Below are 13,616 nucleotides of genomic sequence, written 5' to 3'. Positions count from 1 at the left end.
TGACAGTATTGAAATATTTTTTATTGGCAAAAGCATTACTAATTTCGTGCCATAAAAGAGTAGTTTGTTTGCTTCGTAATTTATTTTGATCAGGACTGGTTTTATCAAAAAACTTTTTTTCACTTTTTAGAAGGAAAATATTGGAAAAAAATATAACTTCTTATGACGAAATTGTATTTCAGTGAAAATCAAAAAAAATCTCCAAGAAGACGCAATATTGCAAAAAACTAAACTTATTTGAAAAGGCATCATTTGAAAGGAAACTTAGCGGGAGAACCATTTAACGTGAAGTAAAAAATGGAAAATATTTTTATTTCTCTTTTTTGTGCATTTTTTAAACTTTTTTTTATTTTTCTCATTTTTTAAAAAACTTTTGAAAAAAAAACTTTTTTTAAGAGAAGTGAAACATAAATATATCTTTAAAAAAATTAAGAAAAATTATAATTTAAAATTTTTTTAATGAAATTGCCCAAGGATATAAAATAACAAGCGGATACTTTAACTTAAAAACTAAACTATAGTTTCTGAAAATGAAACGTTGTTCTCGTTAAGAAACTAAATAGTTTTTTGCTGTTTAAATATAGAATAAATCTAAAAAGTTAATAATTGCTTATTTAATGTAGAAACCAATTAAAAAATCATCTCCTTCTTCCTAATATTTTTTTTGTGAATGTATAATTATATGCAATAAAATAACATTTTATTTAGTATAGATTAAGAAACGAAAAATTATGTCTTTAAGCGCCTCACGTAAAGGTGCCGTAGTAACTGCATACAGCTGTATATGTACCTGTATATAGCTGGTAATGTGGTAGTTGTAAGTCAGCTGCTTCTATGATTGAAATTTCTGATTATAACACCTTCAAGTTTGGACATTTAGTATACTATAAAAAATTCTGGATCAAATTACTGTAGAATGTACCGGCACTTAGGGTGCTGGTACTTTTTTACGGGAACATGTTACGAAATAAAATATCTGATATATTGCCAAAATTATATTAATAATTACCATAAAACAACTGAATTTTTCTGATCAAAAAATATTACTGTAAAATTACAGTATAATATCTTAAGGTAAAAATAGATTTTACGGACGATGCAGCCAAATTGCCATTAATTAATCCCGAGATTCGATTCAGATTTTTAACTGTGTAGTCGTTCACTGCATAACTCATTAAATTATGAAAGAAGAAGGAATTTTACGTTGGACAGTTTCAAAAGTAAATTGGATGGGGGAAGAAAATAGTGAACGGGCAAATTACAAAGAATAATAAGCCTTGTATGAGTGAATCGGCTCCGTCATATTTTATGTAATCAGTGAAATTAAGTACGAGCTCAAATGTTGACCAACTGATCATCTAAGATACAGTATTGGCTATGCAGTTTCAACACAGCTCTCGTGTATGCGTTCATGAGGGGCAGCAAATATGAGGATCAGCATTCTTGAGGGGCGAAACATTATCGTTTTCGATTTCAAAGACACTTCTAAGTGAAGCTGATGTTTTATATTCGTTTAATTAAAACTCGTAGAAATGTATATTATAATTACAGTATAACTCAGCTGTAATTTCCCACTATAGAAATTAATTTTTCTGAAGTAGTTGTTTTTTTGAAGTTTCGAAGTTTTTCTCAGAAGCGTTTCAATTTTGCATGTTGTCATTGTGGTTTTTTCAGGAGTTAAGATGAACTTTTAAGTTATATGTTTAAAAATTCTCAATAACTTTTTTTAAGCATGTAAACATTATTTAAGAGGGTGATTTGATGAAAAATGAACGCAGAAAAATTTAAAAAAAAAATCAAAAACTTTTATAGGCACAATAATCTCTTATGACAAATTACTATTGGTTATCAAATAACTACAAGAATAATACTGTCGTTTTTGATATAGTAAAAACTCATTTTTCCCTTATAAACTGAAAGAACGTTTTTAGAGATTCGTTCAGTAAATAAAAATTATCCAAATTTTATTAATTAACTTACTTTTTTAAAACAAACCAGTATAAAGCACAATTGAAATATAATTCTTCGCCACGCTTCAATTATCTTGTTATGACGAACAATATTTCTGCTTATAATATTTTAAGGGATAAAAATGAAAACATACTAATTACTGAGACATTAACTGAAATTCTCACTCCCAAGTTTTGCTGATATTTTTTCAAAGAAAGATTATTTCATAAAAAAGATTTTCAAGTTCAAATACAATAAAGAAGTGCTCCTGAAAATCATGTTCTTATGATGAAAAATTGCTCACTAAAACCATTAATCTTCAATTTCAAGAGAGAGAAAAAAAGACACATCACCAACTTTAGTTTCAAGAAAGCATGCGTCATATTTTACCAACTAGTGACAGAAAAATAAAAATGCTTTAATCTTTATTTTCACGTCCTTCTTCACTAAATAACAGGAAGTGTTAGTTTTAAATCAAAGTGATTTATTGCTCCTTTTTCACACAAGGGTTTTCTTTTTAACGTTGTAAAGAAATGTTATATATTTATACACTATTGTTTTGTTACAGAATGAGTATTGATATAATGAACAAATATTGAAAAAGTTTATATATATATATATATATATATATATATATATATATATATATATATATATATATATGGAAAAATTACAGAACAATGAAAGATGGGGAAAAAAGAAAAATAATAATAAAAATAACAAGAATCCAGAAAAAAAATCCTAAAAATGGACAAAAATTTTAAAAAATCCGGATAATGAAAGATATAATCTTTTCATCAGCTCACACGATTATATCAACAAAAAAGAGTGCTTTCTAATATTGAATCAATATAGCCAAAGAAAATTTATCAATACAATAGTGTGAGGATCTCTCAAAAAATTTTACAAAAAATACAACAAATAAAATAGGACACAATAAGTAAGAATATCACGTAAAAACAGAAAATAAAATATAAAGAAAAATCAGAATAAAACATAAAATGAAATCAAAAAAGCGAGTAGCGAGTTCAAATGAAATTACATGAACGGGAAACTTTTCAAAAATGATTTAAAATATTTTCGTAACAAGATTTCCAGATTGCAAAAAATGAAAACAAAAGTGAAAATTTAGGTAAAAGAGTAACTAGAGGATTTTTGTATTAAAGTGCGTTCGTACTGCATTTCTGTTAGTTACCAAGTGTGTTTGATTTGTTAGTTACGAAGGATGGGCAGGAAATAGATGTGCGCAAGGTAATATTATACTGGATCATTTAAAGAAGTTGACAATTAATAGTTATAGAAAATAAATACTTATTTAAGAAAGAAACATAAAATTGAACAGAGAACATGAAAAAGAAAAGAAACATGAATTGCCTGTTTTGCAAATAATTTTAGCCGCGGATTTGCCCGATATATATATATATATATATATAAGTTCAAAATGAAGAATAAAACAAAGAAAAATTATAGACATATGAAAAAAAGGGGGTGGGAAATAATAAGTAAAAAAACAACAAACAAAATTTTATTTAAAAAAAAAAAAAAAGTGAAATGATAATTAAAAAACCGGAAAAAAAGCCGGAAAAAAAAGATATAATCTTTTCTTCAGCCCACACGATTATATCCGCAAAACAGAGTGCTTTCTGATATTGTATCAATAAAGCCAAAGCAAAATATATTAATACAATAGTGTGAGGAGCACTCAAAAAAATTTTCAAAAATCAGAAAGATCTTTCTGCGAAAACATTTTTAAATCATTCTTGAAAAATAACTGTCCATGTAAGTTGTTATGATTTTGCTACTCGCTTTATAGTCCCCCCTTTTTAATGTTTTTTATTTTTATTTTATTTTTTCTTTTTATTTTATTTTATTATCTGTTTTTACATGTTATATTTACTTTTTTTATGTAGTTATTTTATAAAAAAAATTTTTTTGAGTGCTCCTCACACTATTGTATTAATATATTTTGCTTTGGCTTTATTGATACAATATCAGAAAGCACTCTGTTTTGGGGATATAATCGTGTGGGCTGAAGAAAAGATTATATCTTTTTTTTCCGGCTTTTTTTCTGGTTTTTTAATTATCATTTCACTTTTTTTTTTTTTTTTTTTTTTTTTTTTTTTTTTTTTTTTTAAAATAAAATTTTGTTTGTTGTTTTTTTACTTATTATTTCCCACCCCCTTTTTTTCATATGTCTATAATTTTTCTTTGTTTTATTCTTCATTTTGAACTTATCTAATGAGTGCTCTTTACTTGCAGCTTAAGCGCAATAAATGTTACTTATTGTTTTTCTTAACTTTCTTAGTGTTTTCTTGTATTTATATATATATATATATATATATATATATATATATATATATATAGAGAGAGAGAGAGAGAGAGAGAGAGAGAGTTAAAGTAGAAAGAATATATGCATGATCGTCACTCTAATTTTATTATTATTTCAAATTAAGAGTTAAGCATCTCTAAAATACTAGTTAAATTCAAATGTGTGGAAAGCACAATTCAACCCCAAATTAAGAAGATGGCTGTTAAATCAAAAACCTTTATTTAAATTCACTAAAATTTTTCTCAGAATATGCAGTATATACCAAAAATTGTTTCTTATTACTGAAATTGTATAATTTTTTTCTACGTTCTTATTAAAAAGTTAATTTAAGAAAATGTTGATATGCAAGAGGAAAAGTCAAAAAATGTAGTTTGATTTTTTTTCTCTATTAATTATCAAATTAATTAATATTGTAAGTCTCATTAGAGAAGTAAAATTTATAAGTTAAGCGATGAGGAGAAAAATATGGTGAAAACTACCAGAATATAGAAATATTTAAATATTTTCTAAATATATGGAAACACCAAAACATTTCGATCATTTTTACCAAATTCTTTGGTAATGTTTTTGGTAAATTCAACGATAAAATATGGTTTTGTAATAAAATTTGGAAAATTTGATAAAATTTGTTACGTTTATCGGGGTATAAAATGCATTTGTTTGGCTAAATTTATGTTTTCAGTTTTGTATTTTTTACTAAATTTGTGTGATAATAAGTGTTACAATTTTGAGAGCCAAATTTTCCGGTCAAACTGCTACCATATGAATGGAAAAATTACAAAATGAATGGTTTAAATACTACATATTTTGGTTTTATCACACAGAATTAAGATTTTTCTTCTTTTTATCAGTAATATCATTATTTTACAGTAAAGTAATTTAACCAGAAGGTTTTTTTGTATGTAACATCGAGTGTTATTCCAGTTTGATAATTAAGTTATTTTATTAAATTAAATATGCTTATAGAAAACATATGCTTTCAAAATTTGTTACAAAAACAGGCATTTCACTAGATAAAAGGAAAATATTATAAGAAAATAACACTTTCCATTCATTTCTATATGCCTGCAGGTATTTTTAAAGTTGGGGCTTTAGTTGACTACCTTTATTTTTTGATGAAAAAAAAAGGAGAAATAGACAGAAACGCTTTGTTTAGCTACAAAGTGTAAAAATTTGGTATTTTATTCATATTTTCTCCTTTCAACTCTGAAAATATTTTCACTCTGGATTTTAAATACCCCAAAACTTATTTGGAGTACAATACTTTTGTAGAATTTCTGCTTGTCTGCTATCTATATAATTTTTCTTATTCTCTTTTAGTTTATTTTCTTTATAAATATAAAACCTAATATATATAAAACTATATATATATATTTCTAATATTTTAATAAGTCCAATATATTTCTTTATATATATAAAACCTAATTTATTGAAACATTTTCAAACAATACAATTCTAAATGACAGATTTCTATGCTTACCAGTTTTTCAATGAAAAGTATAATTAAATCTTATTTTGGTATTGCAGGAGTCGTAAAGAAATGCGAATAAGTTTAACTTCCATCTTGAATTTTTACTCAAACATTTAATTTCACAAATGAAAAACATAACTACATAACTAAATAATCCCTTTCTAGCTTATAAAAATGGATAAAGTGCAAAGTGTTTATTTTAATCAAGGATGACGAAAAGGAAAAAAAAAATCAAGTCAAATTACAAAATTGCAGTTTACATTACGAGAGCTACAACATTAACTTCCAAAATAACTTTCATTTCTCTCTTAAATCAAATTTATGCAGCTTCAGGTAACATTTCACAGACTCCTTCCAGACAATTACAACATTCTCCAGTTTGGAGAAACTTGATGATAACATTGCGCCATCCCTCAACTCCCTTGCTCTCGAGCTTCATACCAGGCCAAGAATCTCTCATGTACCAATGTGTTTGGAGAAGAAATTAAAATTTTCTCTAAAAAACATGTTTTATAAACAAAATTAAAATTATAATAGTCTATACTGTTAAGAATATTATACTAGTATATACTGTTAAGAATAGTCTCCCATTCTAGTATCCCATCCTTTCCTAATATTTAGAAGTCTATTATAATTTAAATTCTACTGCTTCCCCTTCACGTGTTTCTTATCTCCTTTCTTTTTATTATCTTTTTCAAGCTTGTTTATCTTTCGTTGCTGGGTTAAGTAACTATGCACGTGTTTCTCTCGTTTTTTCTTTGTACTGTCATTTGGTGTTTATCAACTGAGGAAGGTTCTTGTTTTTAGAACTGAAGCTAAATTATATTTAAATAAATCAAATAAAGGTACAAATGTACATTTATTTGAGCTTTATTTACGTTGTTTTTCCTTATTCTGCGAATTGCAAAACTTACCCTTTCCTCTTTTTGATGAACTTGAACGTTATTCAAAAATTATTATATGTGCTTTTCAAAAATTATTTTAAAATCAAACTTTAATCTAGGGAGTATTTATGAGTGTTAGTGTAATTGATTATAATTAATTATTTTTCAGATCTTTGTTCACTAGCTGTCATCTACACAGTTCTCAATTTTTTTCTTTATTTATTATTGTCTTATAACTGTTTAAACCAAAAATGTATGGCTAATTTGTTAAATCCTGCTTTTAAAATACAGTAAATTTGTATAATTTCTAAATCAGTTTCAACTATTGTGCTAATTCATCAGATGAGTTGGATGATATGTCAAGAGTTTTTTTCGAGGGTAAACTAGTGCTATGCGTGTTCAGTCAGTTCATAGTTACTATGTACAATACGCAGAAAGAGAAACATACTGAATGACTTTCAATGTAATAATCTGATTTTGAAATACTAGGCAACTTGTTCCACGAAGTCAAAATTCTCCCAATACTTGATCCAGGAGTTCCCTTATCTTCTGGATTGGGTACAAATTTACAAGGCTACGGAGTTGAAAATTAGTATTCGCAAACCGAAAAAAATTGGACAGGCTGTTCAACGACGGTTATAAAATAAAAAATAAGAAATATTTGGAGTCTATTCTAATGTCTCAAGACCATAACCTAACCTATATATTTTGGGCAGACGGTAATTTAGGTTACGAAATCAGAAAAAAAAAATTTCTTTGAGTAAACATACCTTTTCTTAAAACGAAAATTCCTTCCCGTAAAATTCTTTTTAGTTCATTTGGAAATTGTATGAAATATGTATGAATACTTTAAGAGATATTTTCTTAAATACAATATTATTAAACACAGTATTACCTATGTTTATTTTAGTTTTGCTTAAAACATAATATATATATATATATATATATATATATATATATATATATATATATATATATATATATATTAATTAATTAACTTAAATACAAAGTGCTACATTCTTGTATTGATTTATACTTCATAATTTCCAAAAGAAAAAAGAAGAAAGTAGATGAAAATAGAAACATTTAAACAATACATGAGTCCATATAATAAATGAACTCATATTGAAATGAGCGTAAAATAAATTTTGGCTCAATTACCATAAACGAATTTGCTGCTTATCTATTCACGTTCATTGCAAGAAGCAAAGTAAATGATTTTACAAATAAGCCGTTGAAATTACCTATCTGATAATTTATGAATGTACTTTGTTTTGCATATTTTGTAGCAATAAGAGATAGTTAGGAAAATGCAGTATGTTAAATTATTCATACATATTCTATGGAAATTCTTCTATTAGCATAAAATAACAAAAGGCTTCAACAGTAATGTTTTAAGCAAAGCTAATGTTATTAGCGGTCTTACAATTAAGTACTCATGATTAGTTTAGTAAGGATATTTCAATGTTTACATAACATTCCAAATTATGTTGCCATAACCATAAATATTTAACTTTCCATTTGTTACCACGAATGTTTAGCTTTGAAATTATAAAGAAAAAACCTCGGCGTTATATACAACAGTATATTGTTCAAAAAATTATTATTTAATTTGTATAAATAGCTTTTTTTTCACTTTTGCCATTTTTTTCATTTAAATAATATATTTATAATGCTATCATAATCTTCGGTGCTTTTTGCACCATATTATAATATTATAATACTTTTTAAAGTTGATGATTGCTCGTTTCCTGCGCTGCCCGTGATTTAAAGCATGGCTTAACTTTCATTTAGATTTCAGAGAATTTGCACGGAATTATAGTTTAAAGTTTCTGATGATACTATGTTTTTAGCTCTGAATAATATCAACATTTCACTTCATGTTTAAATCTTATAAGTTTGAAAATTTTGAAATAGAAATGGTGCAAAGCATTAGAGTTACGTTTTTTACTCACAGAAGGATATATTACAGCTCTGAAAAATTACCCTGCCCCGAAAGCCTCCCTCGGTTTACCTGATTGCAAGGGAACTCTAACCCTTGATCCGTCTACCATTGAAGATATTTTACATCTGCCAGTTGGGTGCGTGATTCGTATCAAACATCTAAAACTGAGATTCGAACCTGATTCACATCATTGGAAGGCAAGCGCTCTTTCCCCTGAGCCACCACGACTCTGCAATCCTTATCTACCTTTTGTTAATAATTTGTTGGAATTCCCTGTCTTTTTCCACCCTCAACAGATATTTTATCAGTTACTACGGTCATAGAATGACCCATCGCGTCTTTATGTTCTCTACAAATCATTTAATTATCTTGACTGCCGAGTTAATTGAGTTATTTTTAATTCCCAATTAAAGTGATTTCTACTTGTTTGCAATGCCCATGAAGGTTTTGCCACAATCGGTACAAGGACTGCATTACTATCTAACATAAATTCTCTAACTCTGCATAAACTAACTCTGTATAATCTGTCTAACTGGCGTTACCTAACTGTGCACTAAAATTAAAAACCTTGCTATGTCACTAAGGGATCAGCGCCAGCAAACGTTTGATTAATTCGCGTTTGAATCATGAACTACATGTTCAAACATTAAAATTCTTTTCCCGCCTGCTTTCACCAAAATATATATTAAAAACACCCGTAAAAGGAAGTTTCGCTTGAAATCGAGAGCTTCTGGAACTAACGATTTGAGCCCAATTTTTTTTACTAAGCAGTACGAAACTTCTAAGTGTGACAATTTTTTTTGAGAAAACAATATATAAATAAATATTACTATTCGCGATCGCAACGAACTATAGGGGGCGTTGTTGTATGAGACGCATACCTGCGATTTCTATATGAACCGTCATTCAGTTACTCTGAAGACGTCTTTAATGTAGCGTGTAGCTTTGTAACGTTCCTTCTTTAATGCGACTTATTAAATTTAGAGAAGAAAAATGTTTGATATCCTTTCTTATACAACCGAAAACAAGATGGTATCTCTTTTTTTTTAAAGAAGGAACATCCAAAACACATCTGAAAAATATTTGTAAATAAACAGAAAAAAATATGTATCTTCTTATTAGAGTTAAAACCTAAAGCCTGAGAAAAAGTTTTACTAAATTTAATGATATAACCTGAAAGGCCTATATAAACTTTACATTCCATAGTTTTAAGAATCATATTACTTCAAACATTAAAATAAGCAAAAAGTATACATAAGCTTCATAATTTTATGTAATTTAATTTTGTAAAAAAAGTTCTTTGACAAGTAATTCTATCAAAAAATTTTAAGTTTTAATAAAAATCATTATTTAGAAACTGAAAAACGTAAAGTAAAGAATGCTTACGATACAAAACAAACAAAAAAACAATTCTAAGAATTCCTTATATTAAAATAAACAACTTTCATGTTTTTTCTTTTTTGATTCATAATCGGACGTAGAAAACCATTCTATAGAAAACTATCATCAAGAAAAAAACTACTTAAAAGTAAAATTTTTTATTTTATAAAAATTAACACTTACCTGCTTTATAAATCAGAAGTAGTCCAAAATGATTTGTTCTTCGATTTTTGTTACCATTTTTAGTGCTACGAAAATGCATCTTTGGGATTTGCCAAAAATAGAACAAGATGCAATTTTATTTTTTCTGGAGCGAAATATTTTGCCCATTGTCCACCGAAATCAGATAAACTACTTTGATTTAAATAAAGTGTTTCGTTTTATGACTTGTCACAAAAATTTTAGGAGTAGATTGGCGGCACTTAAAAACCGCCAAATCTGTAGCTGCTGTGGCGTTAATACATAAGTACCGAATTTTTATTCATACTTTTCTGAATCATATTACTTGAAACATTAGAATATGCAAGAAGTATTCATAAACACATAATGTTATACCATTTATGTTTTCAAAAGAAGTATTTTGACAACAATTTTTATCAAAAAATTATAAACTATAAAACGGAAAATAAGGAATTCTTAGGACAAAAAACGATTTTAAGAATTCCTTACATTGAAATAAAAACTTTCATATAGTTTCTTTTCTTATAGTTTTTAATCAGACGTAAGAAACCATTCTGTAGAGAACTATCATCAAAGAAGAAAAAAAAATTACAAGCTAATGTTTTATTATAAAAATCATAATACTTACCTTCTTTATAAATCCGTAGAGTTCCAAATGAAATGTTCTTCGTTTGAAAGTTTTATTTTCAAATAATATGTGCATAGATTATCCCTTTATTACTTTTAGATAACATACCACACATCAAAATTTTATAATCGTAGGATCTCGATATGAATTTGAATATGTAGCTTAAAAACAGAGCACCTGAATTCTATTTAAAATTATCTATTCCTTCAAAACTAAGAAATACTTACCAAGAAAACGATAAAAAATGCATTAATCATCAGCACAAATGACACTATTTCAAGTAATTTGGTTGATTCTTTATTGTTGTTTTCCGAATTATATAGATACTGAAATATATACTGTTCTATAACAAAGAAGAATATTTTATAACTATCGCAGTTCTTGACGTTCTGAATTCACATTTCTTTATTGGAATGACGAAAGCAATGTTGACTTCATTTTAATTTGTAATGAATTGAAGACAGAAAAAATTATTTTACCGTAATATACGCATCTGTAACAGCAAGTGATCATGAAATTGTAAGTTATGTTGTTGGTAATAAAAAGGTAAGAATTATTGAGAAATTGTTCTTCAAATGCTTGGCGTGTTCTACTTCAATGTTTGGCATGTTCTGGATAGTTTTTTCAAGTTCTTCAGCTGCTCCTTAGGGAAATTTTGATTTTTATTTGCTGCTAAGAAAATGGCGTCCGTCATGGCCAATGATTTTTATGGAACTAAATGAAAACGTGATAAATTAATGTCTGATATTTACAGGCTCCCGATAGAGGGCGTACTCGAGCGTTGCGATCGCGAATATACATTCATGTGTGCAATGAAACAGTCATATCGAGTATGACATAATAGTTTATGAACTAATCAAATATGTAAATATTTCAAGTTTTATGAAATTTTGCAGCAAAAAAGAGCAAATAAAGCTTCAAATAAATAAGCAAAAAATATTCAAGGCTCAAAAATGTTATATATCCACTAAAAAATTCTACTTTTTAATCAGCATGTAAATGAATTTCATTTGGGGTCATTAAATTACCCTCGTGCTTATTAAGATTAGACCAGAGGCACGCGTACTTTCAGATTAATATGGTAATGGTTTACAGAAAATTCCGATTTTATAGTTATATAGCTATATAATATTACAGTTAAATAATATTATAGTTCTTATTACCCTGCATTTAGTAAAAAATAGAAAACTGAACAGCAAACCTAACCAAATAAACAGTTTTTATGCCATTGAGAATAAAACTGCAAACACATTTTAATAGCTCAGTTTGACGAGGTTAATTTTTTCCAAAATACATTTTTATGAAGAAAAAAATGAAAAATACAAGGAGTACAAAGAAAAATACTTAACTCATTTTATTTAATACAGCAAAGAGCGTCAAAATTAAGTTTCAAAACAGATAGTAAAAATTTATAATGGATAATCTTGGAAATATTTGTGAGACAACTCTTCCCAATTAAACGGATAAATAAAGTGAGATAAATTTAAAAATAAATATTGTTTTGTGTAAAGTAAAGATTAAAAGATGTAACATCAAAACAATCGAGGAATCTTATTCAATTCAATAAAGCAAATTTCATTTCTAACTAATCTTCTTTTCAATTTTATTATATTAGAGAGCTTTTCCGACTCCCGTAGATGAGAATTGTTTCCACTTAAATACTACACTTCATGGTTTCTCTTCTTCACAATGGAATCCCTTGGAAATCTCTCTTAGAGCCCCAAAGGATTGCTAACTCAAGCAATAAACTGACGAAAGGCATTAAAATAATCTCTGTTTTGTCTTTAATGAATTTCTTCTTATCTAATTTTGTGGGATAAGGAGTACGCAATTAAACAACAATTAAATCCCTAAAGAGGAAATAAATTTAGCAATTGGAAGTCCGATAGATGCATTTGATTACATTCAAGAATGCTTAGTTGGAAAATTTAGAAAGATTTGAAGTTTTATTTTTTTTGTATTGAAAATTAGTTGCTACAACAAATCAGTGTATAAGAATAATATGCATAAATAATTTAAAATGAAATTTTTTTTGGAATTTCAATTTATTTATGGCCCAATAGATTAAAAAAAAAGAATTTGCATTGAATAACAGAATAAATAAAAAGTGTAGAGAAAAATTTTTTAAATGTTGGTGATACGGCAATCAGGACAAATATATCTTATTTTGCCTACATTTCATACTATGTGTTTAACGCAACGTTTTATACTATGTGTTAATATTTAGTACATGAGGCTATATTTAGTAAATTTATCATGGCATCAAAACGGTTTATTCGATTAAATTTACTTTTGATTTTTGCATTTTTATAACAAAATGCGTGGTAATAAGACATATAATTTTGGGAGTAAGAATTTCCGTTAAACCATTACTATATGAACATAAAAATTACTAAATAAATGGTTTAAATATCGTATATTTTTTTACCAGCATTATGAATGTTTTTCCTTATTACCTGTAAAGTAAGGTATTGTTTCACTAGTATCTTGCATTACCATACATATTTGTAATTTTACCAATTTTTTTTTCTCCGTGTTAGTTTACTCACTTTCTAAGTAAGATAATATTAAATTTAGTACAGCTTTAATCAGGATTTTATAATTTTAAAATTGAGATTTTTATTGCAGCTTGCATCTTGGTAGAATTTTTTTATTCAGTTGATTTGGATAAGATAACCTTTGACAGTCTGTGACAATACCCTCTTAACAGTGTTAACACTTTCATCAATCGTAATTAACTGAATTTCCGCCTACTTAATTCCAGTCAAATCAATGTAATTATTTCTTCCATTCCTTTTACTTCAGCCGACAACTGAAGAATCTGTCATGTTTATGCGCAGTGACGGAAG

This window comes from Parasteatoda tepidariorum, chromosome 6 (genome assembly GCF_982258835.1).
Source record: "Parasteatoda tepidariorum strain Cologne lab strain chromosome 6, Ptep-v5.0, whole genome shotgun sequence".
NCBI classification, from domain to species: Eukaryota; Metazoa; Arthropoda; class Arachnida; order Araneae; family Theridiidae; genus Parasteatoda; species Parasteatoda tepidariorum.
Note: the sequence above shows the minus strand (reverse complement) of the source record.